The sequence below is a fragment of the Oryx dammah genome, unplaced genomic scaffold (assembly GCF_014754425.2).
Source record: "Oryx dammah isolate SB20612 unplaced genomic scaffold, SCBI_Odam_1.1 HiC_scaffold_23, whole genome shotgun sequence".
In the NCBI taxonomy this organism is placed as follows: Eukaryota; Metazoa; Chordata; class Mammalia; order Artiodactyla; family Bovidae; genus Oryx; species Oryx dammah.
Genome location: NW_024070207.1, coordinates 70612414 through 70618852, shown reverse-complemented (window position 1 = coordinate 70618852; position 6439 = coordinate 70612414). Strand labels below are relative to the sequence as shown.

Genomic DNA, 6439 nt, shown 5'->3' with positions numbered 1-6439 from the left:
ACTCACTTTCAGTCCTGCCCTGTCTCAAGGCCTTTGCACTTACAGCTCTCCTCTGAAACCACTATTTCCCATTTTGATCTTGCACTTGTCCTTCTAGTCTTTGATATTCCTACCTCTGTAAGGAGCCCTTTCTTGCTCCAAGATCACCCCAGCCCTTGGTCACCTGTCCCCTCTCTGCTGTGCACAGAAACATGCCAGGGACTTTTCTGCATCACAGCATTTTGCATAACTGAACTGTCACCTCTGGTAAGTTAATTTGCATGGCTGTCCCACCCAGACTCTCACCTCTGGGGCAGGAAGTGTGCTTTATTGGTTCTAGAACACTCAGGCTGCAGTCCATTAGGTCACAAAGAGTCAGACACAACTTAGCGACTGAGCACATAGGCACGTACCTCTGATCTAGGACAATGGTGAGCAGTATGCTTTTATTTCTTCCAGCAGGGAGTCCAAAGCCTCCCACCCAACAGGAGTTGCATGTTTTCCAAGTCTGGGCTGAGAGAAGTCTTCCTGGAGGTGCCAAAGGCTTTCCTGATATGAAACTGGTCTGGCCAAACATAGGCAGGGCAAGTGGTGTGAGGCCACAAGGGATACAGAGATGGGTGTCAATGTCACCACAGATGACAGATCCCAGGCCCAAGGGGCAAGGTGCTGAGGCTTCCTCTCTCCCTCTTTCATTTCAGGAGAGTTTTTGAAAGGGCCCCCTCCCCTCCCCCGCCCCGGCTGTGATGCTGCCACTTGCCAACTGATCCAGTGGACAGACAAGGGCATAACGTGGCAAGCAGCACTGGGAATTCTAGTGCCCTGATTTATTTTAACCTACTATATGTGTTCCCGCTTTAGCCCATCCAGCATTTAAGATGATAGCTTTGAATTCTTTGTCAAGTAAGACTTAGGCATGTAGTTTTCATGGTGAGTTACCGGATGTTTCTGTTATTCCCTTGAATGGGCCAGGTATCCCTGTATCTTCATATGCCTTGTTAGCTTCTAGTGAGAATTGAGGAGGCTACCTCCTGATCATGGTTCACTCTGTTGGGAAGGTGGTTATGCAAGTGTAAGACAAAATGCCACGGACTTTCCTATCATCTTCAGTGGAATCTTTTCTGAGGAGGTTCACCTTGCTGTTGTAACTCTTAGTTTTTGGAGTACTTATCAAGATACTTTGGTCTGTATATTGTTGTTTACTTTATATTTCTATATGGAAGCGATGGCCTAGATTTTCCTAGTCCTGTCCTCTTGCTGACATCCTTCCTTCAGGAACATCTCATTTCAAGAGCCCTAGTTAAATCCATTTGCTTTTTCACTGCAAGTAGTTTTGAATAAGAGACGAGCTGTGTCATGAGATTTATACTGACTTCTTGGAAATGATATATGTAGTGATCTTTCCTGATGGATCAACAAATAGTTCAGAAGTCATCCAAATGTTATTTTCTTTACAAAATGCAAAGCATAGGTCTCAGCAGATGCACACTTCTCACATTTATGGTTCTCTTCATTGTCTCATTATAAGAAGCATAACACTCTCTGACCAACCTGGCATGGATCCTGAAGGGCTTTATGAAGGTACCACTTTTTATGTCCAGGGAGCTAGCCATTTTCTTTTCTCTATAGCGCTTTCATCTAATATCTGTTTTATTTTTTAGCTCCTAGCGTCTTTTATTTTCACTAGACTCTAGATACAATTAATTCTAGCAGGGCAGTGCTCAATTCTGTTTAAGCCTCACATTTGAGATTAACTACTTAAATATCATAAATGGATTGCACATTCTCAAAACCGGGAAACTAAAATTTGATGTAACTGATTTACTCAATATTTACGTAACCATAAAAGATTTTATATGCAACATGAGCTTTCGTGTTATAAAATTTTACCTTCTTACAAACTTGCTTTCATATAAAACATAGTAACTCTTTGCTCATCTATCCTAACCTATGAATTGTCACACCAACACTTTTTAAGATGTACTTAAACAGATGAGTTCTCCTTATACAAGGTTAAGAAACGTGAAGCTCCAACTGAGAAATATAAAATTCTTTTGTTTCACCAGAGATAGATTATGGGCAAATCTTACCTAAGTAGTACTATAGGAAGTTACAGTGTTGACCAAAAGGAGACACAAGTTTTTCAACCATTGTTTTTAATGGGTGGGTCTCAAAGTCTGTGACAGAGTTTTGGTCAAATTGTTTCTATTGAAAAGCACTGCTTTTAAAAACTAATTACTTAAAACCACCACACACAAAGCACATGGTCCACAAAACATTCGCCTCACCTTCTGAAGGTTTTGTGATGCGTTGGTATAATTAACCAGTCTTTTACGTTAACCTTACATGGCCAATTGAGGCAAACAGTTCTGAGACCATTCTTCCACCACTAAGACTGGGTCGGCAGGTGTTCGTGATAATATTCATCTAGGCTTCTGAGCTTGTTTGGCAGACTTGGTGACCTTGCAAGCTCTAGCTGCCTTCTTGTTCGCTGCTTTGATGACACCCACAGCAATCACCTGTCTCACGTCACGAACAGCAGAATGGCCCAGAGGAGGATAGTCTGAGGAGCTCTCAACAGATGGGCTTGCCAGGACCCATGCCCATGCCCATGATTGGCGGCATCACGAATTTGGGGGCCATCTTCAGAATGACGATCAGCCTTCTCATTCAGCTCAGCAAAATTGCAAGCAATGTGAGCTGTTTGACAGTCCAGCACAGGTGCATATCCAGCACCGATTTGGGATGGATGGTTCAAGATAATTTTTGCTGTCACCAGCCACATTGCTATGACAAACATCTTTGACAGACACGTTCTTGACACCGAAGCCCACGTTGTCCCCAGGAAGGCCTTTACTCAGTGCTTCATGGTGCATGTCAATAGACTTCAGTTGTTACGCTGACTGGAGCAAAGGTGACCCCCATGCCAGGTTTGAGAACACCAATCTCCACTTGATGCACGGCGACAGCATCAGTACCACCAATTTTGTAGATGTCCTGGGGGGATCAAACACAAGAGTTTGTCAGGTGAGTTGGTGGCAGGATGCAATCCAGAGCTTCAAGCGGTGCGGTTCCATGGCACTGTCATCTTTACTGGAGACTTTCACCCCTCGAATCAAGGCATGTTAGCACTTGGCTCTAGCATCTTGTCACCATTCCAGTCAGAAACTGGCACAAATGCTACTGTGTCAGGGTTGTAGCCAATTTTCTTAACGTAGGTGCTGACTTCCTCAACAATTTCCTCATTTCTCTTCCGGCTGTAGGGTGGCTCAGTGGAATCTCTTTTGTTAGTTCCAACAATTAGTTGTTTCACACCCAGAGTGTAAGCCAGAAGGGCATGCGCGTGGATCTGCCCATTCTTGGAGATACCCGCTTCAAATTCACCACCAGCAGCAGCAGTCATCAGAACAGCACAGTCAGCCTGGGGCATGCCTGTAATGACACAGATGAAGTCTCTGTGTCCTGGGGCATCAATGATGGTCACATAGCCCTTACTGGTCTTGAATTCCCACAGGGAGATATCGATGGTGATACCACCCTCGTGTTCAGCTTTCAGTTTGTCCAAGACCCAGGCATACTTGAAGGAGCCCTTTCCCATCTCGGCAGCCTCCTTCTCAAACTTTTCAATGGTTCTCTTGTCGATCCCACCACATTTGTAGATTGAATGGCCAGTAGTGGTAGACTTTCCACGTGCCCGATGACAACGATGTTGATGTGGGTCTTCTCCTTTCCCATTTTTGCTTAGGTTTAGCGGTGGTTTTCACAACACCTGTGTCCTGGTGGCAAAAGCATTGCGAGGAAGCGATCTGTTCATCTTAGCGATTTATTTGGCTTATGGCTTCCCTCTCACTCCACTAGGATGTAAGCTCAAGTGACCTGTGTCTGTTTTGGTTTGTGCTCTACTCAAATGGTTAGGAGAATGCCTAAAGGCAGAAGACCGCAAAAGGTATCTGCTGTATTGAGCTGGACTGATATATGCTGACACCTGAGGCTACCCTCAGTTAAAGACTCACCACCGATCCCTTCGCCTGGATGCTCCAAAAGGCCAGCGTGCAAGAGTGCCAACTTTGCTATGTGTATTTATTAACTTCATCCCCACGGAAATCCTGTGGTGTTGGTAGTATTGTTAGCCCTATTTTGGAGATGTGGAAACAGAAGGGTGGAGGAGGAATAAGCAGCCGATCTACACAGCTAGTAAGTGGCAGACCCTGATCTTTCAGCACGGGCCCCTCAGTTCTAGCATTTGTGCATCTTAACACTACACTGCAGCTCCCCTGGTGGCTCAGTCAGTAAAGAGTCTGCCTGCAATGCAGGCGACCTGGGCTTGAACCCTGGGTCGGGAAGATCCCCTGGAGAAGGGAATGGCAACCCACTTCAGTATTCTTGCCTGGACGATCCCATGGGCAGAGGAGCCTGCAGGCTACAGTCCATGGGGTCACAAAGAGTCAGACACAACTGAGCGACTAAACCTACCTACCTAAACACTACACTGTACTGCCTCTCTGGAAATATACCAATGGCTAATCTTAAAGGAGACCTTCCTTGGTGGCTCAGTGGTAAAGAATCCACCTGCCAAGGCAGGAGACAATGGGCAGAGGAGCCTGGCAGGCTACAGTCCATGGAGTCGCAAAAGAGCCAGACACAACTTAGCGGCTAAAACACAACAACAATCCTAAAGAAATCTTCAAGCGGTCAGTTAGGTTACCTGGATGGAAATATCAGAATCCATGAGTTCACTGCCTTTCAAATGACAAAATACTGAATCCATTTCTGTTAAAAAATTTTAAGTGAGAAGAATACTCTTTGTTTAAGGCATCGTGACAACATCAAAAGTCAAGGAAGAAAGAAAGAAAAAACAAAACACTAGCTCTTTCCTTGAATAGATAGCCTCAGCGTCTATTGCCAGTCCCCAGTTACGTCATCTTTCCCTTGACCATAGTGTGCCGTGCATACAGGTGTGACTTCCACCCAACACCGCTTCTTGCCGATGGTGATAATGGAGGCCCCATATGTCTCTGTGGACTGAGAGATCTCATTTGGTTACTATAGGCCCCATATGCCCTTCGGAAAGAACATCTTAGAGAAAAGTGCATCAAACATTCATGCAGAAAATACCTTAGATAATTCTTGGCTCGGGCATTGCCTAGCTCTGGATGAATTTAGGCAAACTGCTTCATCATCACAAACCTCAGCTTCCTCATTAGGCGAATAAGGATACTAAAACCCAGTAGACTGGGTTGTTGTGAGGAGTAATTGAGGTCGTGCAGGAAAAAGAGATCACACAGTGCCTGAAACATTGTAGGTACCCAATATAGAATTGGTGGTTTGAAATAATAATGCCAGAGTAGATGGAATCTATTTCCTCCACAAAATACCATGTAATGTGCTTTACTCTTTCTTTTCAAAGTTATGCAATATACCACCAAAGTTTGGGGACCTGCTGCTGACTTAACCTGTAAATAGTTTGGGTGCATACTTACATCTACAGATGAGTCCTGATTTTACAAGAGAGTTGGGGCAGGCTGTCTGGGTCTGGCTGCCTTTTATGTGGGAAAAACGAAGTTATGTTCTACATAGTCATTCTGACTGTCATGTAACTGTCTTGAGAGGAGAGCTGGGACCTAAGGCAGGAATTCAGAAAATGGATCAAGTTGTGGATTTATCTAAAACAGGTATATCTTGGGCTTCACCTTAGTGCCTGCCAGAGAGACAGGTATAATGTTAGCATACGTTTATTTCGTTTCTTGTGCTTATATTTTCAAGTTCTTGCATTGCTAACTCTGATATTTAGTTCAGACAACAGCTATGTCTTTTGTGGGAGGTGCAAGACAGGACTGGAAGCAATGACATTTCCTGAAGGGTTGCTATGTGCCAGACATTTTAGACAGCAATACCTTGAAAAGAAACAGAGATTGCAATAACCAGCAGGTCAATTATAGGGGGAATTGTCACTCTGTATTTGTTGACCATTGGTATAGTTTTGAATTTTTTTAAAGAATGGGAATATATGAGTTCCTGTGCATGTCTATGATTTTTTTGGACAGAAAATATAGATATTCCTAATTCAGACTCATCTGCTCTGGAATGATCAATGGCTGTTGAGTCTAGGAACACTTGATTGTTACAGTCACAACAGAATGAGAATATACATGCTAAACCAAACAGAAGATATTATATATATATATATATATATATATATATTTGTGTGTGTGTGTGTGATACTAGCTCCAAGAATCTATCACCTGTATAGAGAGCTGATCATTAAAAATTCATATTATCATAGGATTTACTTCCATTGGGAAAGCTGCTGAGTGACAATTAGTATGAATGAAATACCAAGAAGTGTATTTGATAGTTCATTTGTGATAACCAGGAATTGAGGTCTGTATTAGGGATCTCCAGAGAAATAAAACCAATAATTCCTCTCTCTCTCTTTATATATATAGATACAGATATACAG

At 43.5% G+C, this 6439-nt stretch overlaps 1 pseudogene; it reads right to left on the bottom strand.

The window, feature by feature from the left end:
- Positions 1–2402: 2402 nt before the first annotated feature.
- On the bottom strand, positions 2403–3714 carry LOC120881972 (annotated as a pseudogene).
- Positions 3715–6439: the final 2725 nt, after the last annotated feature.